The sequence below is a fragment of the Homarus americanus genome, unplaced genomic scaffold, assembly GCF_018991925.1.
Source record: "Homarus americanus isolate GMGI-L3 unplaced genomic scaffold, GMGI_Hamer_2.0 scaffold52806, whole genome shotgun sequence".
Taxonomy (NCBI): domain Eukaryota; kingdom Metazoa; phylum Arthropoda; class Malacostraca; order Decapoda; family Nephropidae; genus Homarus; species Homarus americanus.
Genome location: NW_024720773.1, coordinates 7953790 through 7966706, shown reverse-complemented (window position 1 = coordinate 7966706; position 12917 = coordinate 7953790). Strand labels below are relative to the sequence as shown.

General features: G+C 46.7%; 1 protein-coding gene across 2 annotated transcripts in view; it reads left to right on the top strand.

The window, feature by feature from the left end:
• LOC121860993 (glutathione S-transferase 1-1-like) overlaps nt 1-12917 on the top strand; it is a 143528-nt gene that overhangs the window by 59203 nt on the left and 71408 nt on the right. For both annotated transcript variants that reach the window (XM_042358425.1, XM_042358424.1), the window contains exon 2: nt 4731-4802. The gene's annotated coding sequence lies outside the window, so the exon portion shown is untranslated. The remainder of the gene's footprint in view (nt 1-4730; nt 4803-12917) is intronic.

Genomic DNA, 12917 nt, shown 5'->3' with positions numbered 1-12917 from the left:
GAGAGAGAGAGAGAGAGAGAGAGAGAGAGAGAGAGAGAGAGAGAGAGAGAGACAGAGAAAAACAGAAACTAAAAAATACCAAATCTGCTCCAATCTCCTCTATTTGCTCGTCATCCGCCACAGTTATCTGGAGATGGCCGCCACTCTGAGAGACACACCGTATAAGGCACTATAGGGTGTAGTATGTTAAGAATATGCTAAAGATAAGTGTGTGGTGTATGTCCGGATGTCAGCATACACGAGGCGCCGAAGTGGTATGCGCTATTTCCGCCAGGTAGTTCGTGTACGATGATATATATGGCAGGTTATACGAGGGGGAACTATACTCAGGAATTATACGCTAATATCTGTATGAAAATATAGATTATACAACTTATTATGTATGGTTCAATATTGTAGCATAAAAGGCATAGAATGACTTAAAGTTTATCTAATAATAATAATAATAATAATAATAATAATAATAATAATAATAATAATAATAATAATAGTAATAATAAGTGTGTACCGTTTAAGTATAAGTATTTACTATTGAGTGTTACTTACGATGTACTTAGAATATAGAGCACTTAAGGGCCAGTTCAAGTGCCACTCCGAGTATTACCTAACCTCTCTCTCCTCACCCCCAACTCTCACCGACCCCCCATCAAGCGTGAGTTACTTTTCTCAATAGGTGAATCAGTCAATTGTACTCACTTGTTTATTCATCCTGTTATTGTACTCATTTGTTATTGATTCATTTGTTATACATTTGGTTTGTTATTGATATGATGTTATTCTATTGTTATTCATTTCGTTTCTATTTCTTTCATTATTCAGTCGTCGTTTGTTTTGATTCCTTCATTCATCTCTTCACTTCATTCTTAACCCTTCTTTCATCTTCACATCAAGTAAATATTTCCAAGACCTCGAGGTGGCAACACTCACTCACCTCGAATGTTGCCAACTACAGATTACAGTTTATTTTTTTAATCCTCGTATCATTGTGGTCTAATTATTCTTATTTGGTCCTTAAACACGTGTTGGGGGTGACCTTTGACCTCTAATACCAAGCAGAGAGGAAGGTCATTGAGATCAGGGAGGGTTTTAAGACCATAGGGGGAAAAGATCAGGTATAGAACACGTTTAGTTGTTGTGTTTAGGTTGTGGTTGGTTGTGTTTAGGTTGTGGTTGGTTGTGTTTGGGGTTGTGGTTGGTTGTGTTTAGGTTGTGGTTGGTTGTGGCTTAGGGTTGTGGTTGGTTGTGTTTAGGTTGTGGTTCCCAGGCCCCAGGCCAGCCCAGGCCCAAACGGCACCCAGGCCCCAGCCCAGGGGCCTGCACACTGCGCCCAGGGCCGTATCATCGTGCCCAGGCCTGTCATCGTCTGTACTGCGGCCTCATCGCGTCCAAATGCGGTCATCGTACCCAACAGGCCGACTGCGCCCAGCCTGCAATCATCGCGCCCAGGCTGCACTGGTCAGCTCCAGGCCAGGTCATCGCGCTTCAGGCCGGCCATCGTTTTCCCAGGCCTGCAATACCGCGCCTCATACCGTGTCATCGCGGCCCAGTGCCTGCACACGCCTGAGGCCTGCAACGGTCAGCCCAGGCCGTACTGGTCAGGCCCAGGCCCCAGCCCAGGCCCAGGCACACGCCCAGGCCCCAGGGCATCCAGCCCAGGCCTGCACACTGCCCAGGCCTGCACACCCCAGGCACCAATCCACCGCGCCCAGGCCGCACGGTCAGCCCAGGCCTGCACCGGGTCAGGCCCAGCTGCACCACTGCGCCCCAGGCTGGGCCTGGCCTGCGCCCAGGCCTGCAATCCATCGCGCCCAGGCCTGCACACTGCCCAGGCCATGGCCCCACGTGCCCAGGCCTGCAGCCGGTCGCGCCCAGGCCTGTGTCACTGCGTCTGCACACTGCGTTTTGAGGCCGCACACTGCGCCCCAGGCCTGCAGTGTTTAGGTTGTGGTTGGTTGTGTTTAGGTTGTGGTTGGTTGTGTTTAGGTTGTGGTTGGTTGTGTTTAGGTTGGGGTTGTGTTTAGGTTGTGGTTGGTTGTGTGGTTGTGTTGTGTTGTGGTTGGTTGTGTTTAGGTTGTGGTTGGTTGTGTTTAGTTGTGGTTGGTGTTTAGGTTGTGGTTGTGTTTTAGGTTGTGGTTGGTTGTGTGTGTTGGTTGTGTTAGGTTGTGGTTGGTTGTGTTTAGGTTGTGTTGGTTGTGTTTAGGTTGTGGTTGGTTGTGTTTAGGTTGTGGTTGGTTGTGTTTAGGTTGTGGTTGGTTGTGTTTAGGTGGTGGTGTGTTTGGTGTGGTGGTTGTGTTTGGTGTGGTTTGGTTGTGGTTGGTTGTTAGGTTGTGGTTGGTTGTGTTTTGTTGTGGGTGTGTGTGTTTGGTTGTGTTTAGGTTGTGGTTGGTGTGTTTAGTGTGGTTGGTTGTGTTAGGTTGTGGTTGGTTGTGTCTAGGTTGTGGTTGGTTGTGTTTAGGTTGTGGTTGGTTGTGTTTGTGTGGTTGGTTTGTTGGCTGGTTGTTTGGGTTGGTGTTTGTGGTTGGTTGTGTTGGTTGTGGTTGGTTGTGTTTAGGTTGTGGTTGGTTGTGTTTAGGTTGTTGGTTGGGTTTAGGTTGTGGTTGGTTGTGTTTAGGTTGTGGTTGGTTGTGTTTAGGTTGTGTTGGTTGTGTTTAGGTTGTGGTTGGTTGTGTTTGGTTGTGTTTAGGTTGTGGTTGGTTGTGTTTAGGTTGTGGTTGGTTGTGTTTAGGTTGTGGTCGGTTGTGTTTAGTTGTGGTTGGTTGTGTTTTAGGTTGTGGTTTGGTTGTGTTTGATTTGTGGTTGGTTGTGTCTAGGTTGCTTGGTTGGTTGTGTTTAGGTTGTGGTTGTTTGTGTGTTGGGTTGTGGTTGGTTGTGTTTAGGTTGTGGTTGATTTGTGTCTAGGTTGTGGTTGGTTGTGTTTAGGTTGTGGTTGGTTGTGTTTAGGTTGTGGTTGGTTGTGTTTAGGTTGTGGTTGGTTGTGTTTAGGTTGTGGTTGGTTGTGTTTGGTTGTGGTCAGTTGTGTTTTAGGTTGTGGTTGGTTGTGTTTAGGTTGTGGTTGGTTGTGTTTAGAGTTGTGGTTGGTTGTGTTTAGGTTGTGGTTGGTTACATTATGCTTCTGAGTTGTGGTTGGTTGTGTTTAGGTTGTGGTTGGTTGTGTTTGGGTTTGGTTTGTTTGTGTCTAGGTTGTGGTTGGTTGTGTTTAGGTTGTGGTTGGTTGTGTTTAGGTTGTGTGGTTGGTTGTCTTAGGTTGTGGTTGGTTGTGTTTAGGTTGTGGTTGGTTGTGTTTGGGATTTTGTGGTTGGTTTGTGTTTGGGTTGTGGTCGGTTGTGTTTGGGTTGTGTGGTTGGTTGTGTGTCTGGGTTGCGTGGTTGGTTGTGTTTGGGTTGTGGTTGATTTGTGTTTGGGATTTGTGGTTGGTTGTGTTTGGGTTGTAGTTGGTTGTGTTTGAGGTTGTGGTCGGTTGTGTTTAGGTTGGTTGGTTGTGTGTTTGGGTTGTGTTGGTTGTGTTTGGTTGTGGTGGTTGTGGTTGGTTGTGTTTAGGTTGTGGTTGGTTGTGTTTAGGTTGTAGTTGGTTTGTGTTTAGGTTGTGGTTAGTTGTGTTTGGGTTGGTTGGTTGTGTTTAGGTTGTGGTTGGTTGTGTTTAGGTTGTGATTTGGTTGTGTTTAGGTTGTGGTTGGTTGTGTTTAGGTTGTGGTTGGTTGTGTTTAGGTTGTGGTTGGTTGTGTTTAGGTTGTGGTTGGTTGTGTTTTAGGTTATTGGTTGGTTGTGTCTGGGGTTGTGGTTGGTTGTGTTTAGGTTGTGGTTGGTTGTGTTTTAGGATTGTGGTTAGTTGTGTCTAGGATTTGTGTGTGTTTGGTTGTGTTTAGGTTGTGGTTGGTTGTGTTTCTAGGTTGTGTGGTTGTGTTGGGTTGTGGTTGTTTTTGGTACCTGTTATTGTTATGGTAGTTGTAATGGTTGTGATGAGGAGTGTTGTTGTTGTTGTGGTTGTAGAAGTGTTTGTTATTGTTTATGTATATTTACCTGTCTACCTGTTTACCTGTCAATACCTGTATCTACCACAGTTACTTGGCATTAATACTACCTACCACCTACTACCACTATCATAACCACGTACTACCAACTACCACACCTACCACCACCATTATTAACTACCACAACTACAACCATTACCACTACCATCATTATCATCTCTATTATCACCCCTACCCCACCATCACCACCTACCACTCTACCACAACCACCACCTACCATCACCAACCTCTACCACAAACACTACCTACCATCATCACTACAACTACCACCACTACCACAACTACCATCACTATCTTATCTATGTGAATTTAGTTTAGCATGTAAAATGGATTGTTATTGCTTGAGGTGATTTCCTGTGAGCTACCTGTCCATTAAGGGTGATTGAAGAGGGTGTATGGGGGAAGGGAGAGAGAGAGGAGGAGGAAGGGAGAAGAGAGAGAGAGGGGGGGTAGGGAGACTCATTCGCCTCCACCTACTGACTCACCCTTAGTACACCCACCTGAAGAAAAACTCCACCCTCCTCCCTCCCTCAAGAGTGGGTGGCGGTAGTGGTGGGCGGCAGTGATGGGTGGAAGGGTAGGTGGAGGAAATAGGATGTAGGTAGGTGGGTGGGTGGGTGGAGGAGGGTCATGGATGGGTGGAATTACAGGTAGTCATAGGTGGTGTATCGGTAACCCATTAATTATCTTTCTCTCCCACAGGTGTACAGTACGCTACCTGACCACCACCACCACCACCACCACCCACCTGGTTCTCTCTGACGCCCTCTACAGGTTGGTACTGTCACTTCTTATGGCTCTTAAGTACTTTTCCTTTTTTTTTAGTCACTTAATGAGGTAAGTACTTTCTCACTTCTTTCTAGAATGTGGGGGAGGGGGGAGGGAGGGGGAGGGAGGGGGGGTTAAGTTTTCGGTCCTCTTCTTTTCATTCTTTTCTCTCTTTCTTTTTTTATTATTTCTTTCCACTCATTCTGTATGTGTGTGTGTGTGTGTGTGTGTGTGTGTGTACATGAGCTTGAAGGGCGGAGATAATTGCAAGGCTATGTGAGAGAGAGAGAGAGAGAGAGAGAGAGAGAGAGAGAGAGATCTACCACCTGCTGCAAATTAGACGTGTCCCTAACCTAACCTAACCTCACCCCTTCTCACATAACACCTCCAAACTCTCCCGTCACACACCTGTTGTTTGGGAGTCCTTGTCAGGTGTGTGCAGGTGTATAAGACGCACTTAGCGAGGTCCTGTTCAGTATATACACTCACATTAGCAGACGTAAACAAAATGATATTGAGTTTAAGTGTTTGAGAGGAGCTGTAAGTGTGTCGTGTGTAAGTGTCTATGTGTGTAAGTGTGTCTGTGTGTAAGTGTGTGTGTGTGATTGTTATTAGAGGGGTGATTGTTGTTGTTGTTATTGTTTTGTTGTTGTTTTGTTGTTGTTGTTGTTTAGGTGAATTAGATGGCGGGAAACACTTCTCTCAGGAGGGGAGAGAGAGAGAGAGTTATGGTGGGTAGTTAGGTGTGTGTGTGGTGTGTTACATGGTGTGGTGGTAGTGTGTTACATGGTGTGGTGGTAGTGTGTTGCATGATGTGGCGTGATCCTCCTTGTTACCACCTTAGTGTTGTGTCTTATTACACTATGTGGCAACACAGAGTTAAACACTGGCCATTAATGTAATTGAGGTCTTTGTCACTTCCTCCTCCTCCTCTTCTTTTCTTCTCCTATTCTTTCTCCTCCTCCTCTTTTCCTTCTATTTTCTTCCCCCTCCCTCCACTTCTTCCCTCTATCATTCTCCTCCCTCCTCTCTACTTCTCTCCTCCTCTTCTCCCTCTCCTCTTCCTCCTGCTCCTCTTCCTCTTCTATCCTCCTCTCTTCTTCTCCCCTCCTCCTCTTCTTCTCCCCCTCCTCCTCTTCGTCTCCCCTCTACGTCAACTCTCATCACTCCTCTTACCCTTCCATTCTCCTTCCTTCTCTCTTTCTCTCTCTTCATCCCTCATTCTCCTCCTTCCCTTCTTCCCTCTTCTCTCCTCTCTTCCCTTCCCTCCCTTTCTCCCCTCACCATACCAAAGACAAGAACATGCTAACCAACACACTGCCATAGAGACGACAATCCCACCCATTAATGTCACCCTCCCATCCTGACAGACACTCCCTCCTGACAACCCCCCTCCCTGACCCCCTCCCTGACAGTCTACCCCTCCTGACAGTCTCCCCCTCTGACAGTCACCTCCTGACACCCCCCTCTGACAGTCACCCCATCCCTGACAGTCTCCCCCTCCTGACAGTCTCCCGATCCTGACAGTCTCCCCCTCCTGACAGTCACCCTCCTCCTAACCCCCCTCCTCACACAGTTTCTTGCAGGGTACACCTAATTATTCATGCTTCCGGTGTATGTATGCATGTATGTATGTATGTATGTATGTATGTAGAGGATTTGGAGGGATTAGAGAGGATTAGGTGATTATCTAGAAGCGTGTTTTAGGATTAGGATTACCCAATCTTTATTTAATTTCGTGTTAATTAATTAAAAGGATTAGATATTATTCCCTCCATGATTTAAAAAACATTCCTTAATTTTCGATTAAATGTAGTGATCGAAAAGTCCATGTGCACCTGTTTGACTGTAAAACAATGAATAACCACGTATGATTAGTTAACACAGGTGCACAGGAGTTTTGGATCACCGTGAACAAGGCGAGTATATAGCGTTAAGAGAAAAGGGTTTATCTTTAACAATAGCCAATAAAAACCCTTAACCAGACGAGTTGAAAGAATAAGTGGAAGATAAGTGGCTGTGAGAACCATCCATAATAAAAAACACAACACCTCATTCTTAAAACCGGAGTCTTGAGTGTTTGTTGACGTGGGGACTGCTGATTGGGTGCCACGATAAACAAAAGACGATCACTATAGATACGACAACCATTCATAAACATAACACTTATAGTATAGGGGAAGTGCAGGATGTGTGTTGACGTGGGGACTGCTGATTGGGTGCCACGATAAACAAAAGACGATCACTATAGATACGACAACCATTCATAAAACATAACACTTATAGTATAGGGGAAGTGCAGGATGTGTGTTGACGTGGGGACTGCTGATTGGGTGCCACGATAAACAAAAGACGATCACTATAGATACGACAACCATTCATAAAACATAACACAGGGGAGTACAGGTTCTTTGTTTACGTGAGAACAGCTGATCGGCGCCAAGATGTCAACAGAGAGTAGTATTACAGCTTCGATAACCATTCATAAATATACAACAATAATGTGTCGACTTTTTAAAAGGGATTTGTTTTGTTTAGACATGTCAGCTGATTGTGTGTGTCTGTGTGTGTGTGTTTAGTGGTGATGTAGTGGGGCATGTGTGTGTGTTTGTTTGTTTTGCTGGTTGTTGTTGTGTGTGTGTGTGTGTGTGTGTGTGTGTGTGTGTGTGTGTGTCCTCCTCCTCCTCCTCCTCCTCCTCCTCTATTACCAGCAGACAAGCAAGAAAACCCATACATAAATAACACACACACACACACACACACTAAAAAACTTGTGACAGCTCTAGAGTGAACACTAGTTGCAGGGAGGACCTGCACTACCTCCCCTGCCCGCCCATTCCTGCCCGCCCATCCCCTTCAAAAACTCCTAAGTCATTTCTTTATCTCCCTTAAATTACAGGTAAGACAAAGTAAAATCTAGTTACGGTAGAGTCTCAGTGTGTGTGTGTGTGTGTGTGTGTGTGTGTGTGTGTGTGTTGGTAAGTCATTTATTTGGTTAATTTTACTGCAAAAAATATTCACAATTTTAACCCTCCTCCACCCCCTCCTCCACCCTCCTCCACCCACTCATTCCACCCATTTATTCCACCCTACAGTACACCTACCTACTCCACCCTACACCCATCTCAGTCCACCCTCACATTACCTCTTCACCGTCATTAATTATCTTCCCTCCACCCTCACGTCACCTCCGCCCTCTTGGCCAGACGCAGAAAGGTGGTGGGGATGCAGGAGCACAGATGGTGGTGATTACCAGCTGCTGTAAAAACTAGCGACATGTCCTCCTCCTTCTCTCCTTCCCTCCTTCCCTCCCCCTCCCTCCCTCCATCCTCTGTTCCCTCCCTCCTTCTCTCCCTTCCCCCTCTTCCCTCCATCCTTCTCTCTCTCTCTCTGTTCCCTCCCTCCTTCTTTCCTTCCCTAACCAGCTTCTCTTTCCTTCCTTCCTTCCTTCCTTCCTTCCTTCCTTCCTTCCTTCCTTCCTTCCTTCCTTCCTTCCTCCCTTAGTCTCAACCACTAGTTTCATCTTGTAAATAAAACTCAGTATTAATCATTTATTCTATAACAAGTACACGAGTTCGATTCTCCTGATCGTATTTCATCGTCTATGCATCAAAAACAGACAGACAGACAGACAGACAGAGACAGACAGTAGGAGGTGGGGGGACACGTGAGTAAGCTACTAATAATGAGTTGGCTTTGAATTATGAGTCCACCTCACTCATCCTCCTCACTTACCCCTCACTCCTCACCTCTCTCACCTCTCTCACTCCTCTTCACCTTCACACACTCTCACCTCTCACACCTCTCACCATGCCTCATTAGTCTGTCACTCACCTCTCACCCCTCACTCCTCACCTCACTCACTCTACAGTACCGCCGGCCCTGTTTAGTATGTTAGTAAGGGAAGTGGTGGGTGGTGGGTTAGTGGGTGGGTGGGTGATGGGTTGGTGGGCTAATGGGTGAGGGTGGTTAGTGGGTGGGTTGGTGGGTGGTGATGAGTGAGTGTTTGAGTAACTGGATGTTTAACTAACTAACTGTCTGGTTGTTTATTTCTGACTGTCAAATTTACTGACTGGAGGGGAGGGAGGGAGGGAAGAAGAAGAAGAGAGAGGAGGAAGAGGAGAAGGAAAAGAAGGAGGAGGAAAAGGAGAATGAGGGGAAGAGGAGGAGGAGAAGAAGAAGAGATACACAGTTCAACACCAAGATTAGGATCAACAACTCCTCGTGTGGGATTCTGGAAGCTGGTGTGATGCTCATTTGTTTTTTTTGTTCTGGTGTTTATATTTACAGACCTATCACCATCATCTTGTGTCATTTATACAAGATGTCTCGATACGTCCATGAGAACCAGTGTTAGGTTAGGTTAGGGTAGGGAGGTTAGGTTAGGTTAGGTTGGGGATGGTTAGGTTAGGAGGGGGGGTAATCTTGGCTGGGTAGGAGTGACCTGTGGGTTGTGAGAGAGGTCGAGCATAGCGTTGTGTTGCCCAGTGCAGCTGCCATTGATGAGCGCCACATTAATCACTATTACTGCACGCCCTCACCTCTCTCTCTCTCTCTCTCTCTCTCTCTCTCTCTCTCTCTCTCTCTCTCTCTTTCTCTCTCTCTCTCCTCCTACCCACTCTACCCTACCTAAAATCCCCTTGTCACCTACCCCTACCTCACCCTACCCTACCCTGCCCTACCCTACCCCTACCCTACCCTACCCTACCCCTACCCAATAACTATCTACTAACCCCTCAAAAAGAAACCTAACCTAACCTTTCAGAATCTTCTCTCTTAAAAAAAATAAATAAATAAATAAATATATCCTACGATTTTTATTTAATTTTTAATTTTTTTACACTAAGTTATTTTACAGAATGTTGTCACCAGCGTCTTAAGGGGTAATCTCAAGGGGGTCGAGTGTCTGCTTTAATACGTGAGGGGGAAGGGGAAGGGGAAGGGGGGAAGGGGAACATGTAATACTCAGTACTTAAAAAAAACCCCACCTATTCGCTATCTACCTAATTATACCCTTAGGTTAGGTTTAGGTTAGGTTAGGTTAGGTTAGGTTAGGTTAGGTTAGGTTAGGTTTAGGTTAGGTTAGGCCACACACACACACACCTGTACACTCCGACAGGTGATTTAAAAGACACCACATTCGACTCATTAACCTTCGACAGGTAAATGGTGCAGGAGGAACAGGTGAGTTGTTTACATTGGACTCATACCAGAAAGTCTCAGAGAATCTTAAGTGAAATTTTATGCCCTGAATTATTTATGTTAATAGGAATTTCCGTTACTTTAGATGACCTGAAGATTAGACACCCTGGGTTATTTTGTGTTTTTATTTGTTTAGCCATTTTGAGGAGATTTGGTTAGGTTAGGTTAGGGGTTAGGGTAGGGTAGGGTAGGGTTTGGTAGGGTAGGAGTAGGGTGGAAAGTGAGTAGGGTAACTAGGTAGGGTAGGGTAGGGTAGGGTAGGGTTGGGTAGGGTGGGGTTGGGTAGGGTTGGGTAGAGTGGGTTTGGGTAGGGTTGGTAGGTTAGGTTATTTGGGAATAATTTGACGTTAAAAGCTCTCAAACTCTGGTGTCGTGGGAGGGAGAGAGGAAGGAATGATGGAAGGCAGGAAGGAAGGAATGAGGGTCAGAAGGAGGGAGGGAAGGATGAACAGAAGGAAAGAAGGAAGGAAGGTGTGAGGTAAGGGAAAAGAAGGAAGGAAACGGGAGGGGCTGGGAGATTAAGAGTATAAGCCCCGCCCAGTGAGGTGTGGCCGCGTTCAAATAAACATTAAGAGTTGCGACAGGAGACAGATCTGACTTTAAACTCGCTCATGAAACGCGTCCTTGTTGACTCCGCTATTATGGGGACGTTTGGGCCCTCTTTACCGTCTAGAGAGAGAGACTGTGTTAGACTCTCTCTCTCTCTCTCTCTAAGGTTCGTTGAAACACAGATGAAGTTTGTTTATTTTCTTAACACCTCCAGACTCCTAGGGGTGTCATGGCAGGCACTCTGACATGACAGCTGTGACAACGGCACTGTGGCACTATGACCAACACACAGATTAGCGGTTCATACTACATAGTGTTATCTAAGTGTGTAGGAAGTGTGTGTGTGGTGTGTGTATGTGTGATCGTCATAAAACACTCATGGGGTGTAGATATAGGGATGGATGGATACACATGTGTAGTGAGGAGGTCTGTGAGGAGAGAGATGGAGGAGAGGGTTGGAGGGAAAAAGTGGGGAGGTGGTCGTGGTGGAGATGAGTGTAGAGTCTTTGGTTTCAGACAAGTTAAGAATGATGTGATTCAGAGAGAGAGAGAGAGAGAGAGAGTCAATCAATCCAGTAATGTCAGGAACCAAACTCAACCCAAACAAGATCAGGTGAAATCATAACCTCGTCTACACCAGAGCCAATGACCTAGATAATGGGGGGATATACAATTGACCTGATGCTGTGTTAGCCAATCAGACAGCTCCTCCAGGTATATGCAATCACCATATCAGGGGCTGTGTGATCTGGTGAAAACAGGTTCACCAGGTAGGAGGTTTGGAGGGAGGGGGTGGTGGTAGTTGGCTTCAAAAAGGGGCATTGGCTGGTGGGTGATCTATCTTCGTAGGGGCCCCTCCTCCCCACCCCACCCACCCCTTTGTCGGTGTAGTCCACAGGAGGCTTCGCGGTGGTTCCAAGGTGACCTGGAAGATGTCGTAAATGGTGTTGATGGTTTCTAATCGGTTTCATCTTGTTCCGAGAGGTTTCTATTACAGGTGATAGCTTCTAGACGATCTCGAAGTTGTCTACAAGGTCTCTAACTTGGTCAGTGGTACCAGGTCCTACAGATGGTACCAGGTCCTAAAGATGGTACCAGGGCCTTACAGATGGTACCAGGTCCTTACAGATGGTACCAGGGCCTTACAGATGGTACCAGGTCTCACAGGTGGTACCAGGTCCTCACAGATGGTACCAGGTCCTCTAGATGGTACCAGGTCCTTACAGATGGTACAGGTCCTCTAGATGGTACCAGGGCCTTAGATGGTACCAGGTCCTCTAGATGGTACAGGGCCTCACAGGTGGTACCAGGTCTCACAGATGGTACCAGGTCTCACAGGTGGTACCAGGCCTTACAGATGGTACCAGGTCCTACAGATGGTACCAGGTCCTCGATGGTACAGGCCTTAGATGGTACCAGGTCCTTACAGATGGTACCAGGTCCTTACAGATGGTACCAGGTCCTTCTAGATGGTACCAGGTCCTCACAGATGGTACCAAGGCCTTACAGATGGTACCAGGTCCTTACAGATGGTACCAGGTCCTCCAGATGGTACCAGGGCCTTACAGATGGTACCAGGTCCTTACAGATGGTACCAGGTCCTCAAGATGGTACCAGGGCCTTTAGATGGTACAGGGCCTTACAGATGGTACCAGATCCTCATAGATGGTACCAGGTCTCCTGTAGGTGGTCATAGAGCCGCTGCAGGTGGTATGTGCGCCCCTGGCTGGTTCCTGTACCGTACAACAGAAGGAACAAGATACCGGGGACGGGTGTAGGACCATGTGAGGCGTGAGGAGGAGAAGGAGTTGAAGGAGTTGAAGGAGGACCCCAGAACGTTGTGTCTAATGCGTCGTCTGTTGTGATACATACACACACACACACACACACACACACACACACACACACACACACACACACACACACACACACAATAACAACAAAAATACGTGTGATTTTTATCGAGTTTTGTCCCACATTGTCTTACAGGTGACAGGATATTGTTGTTGTTGTTGTTGGTTTTTGTTGTTGTTGTTGATAGTAAAGTGGTCATGTGAGAGAGAGAGAGAGAGTCCTAATTATCGTGATACCTTGAAGGGGTTGTATGGCGGGGGGGTGTGGGGATGGGGTGGGTAATTGGTAGGGGAAGGGGCTATACCTGCTCTCACACCTGTTATCCTCAAGATGGTGATGACTCGTCTCAGGTGTGCTAGAGGAGGTGGAGGGAAGGGAGGGAAGGGAGGGAGGGGGAAGGAGGGAGGAGGGAATGAAGGGAGGAGGGAGGGACTCTAGCATCTAATGAGATAACATCTTTTTACATTCCACCACGACACCCTGGTCTCTCTCTCTCTCTCTCTCACATTCTTTTCC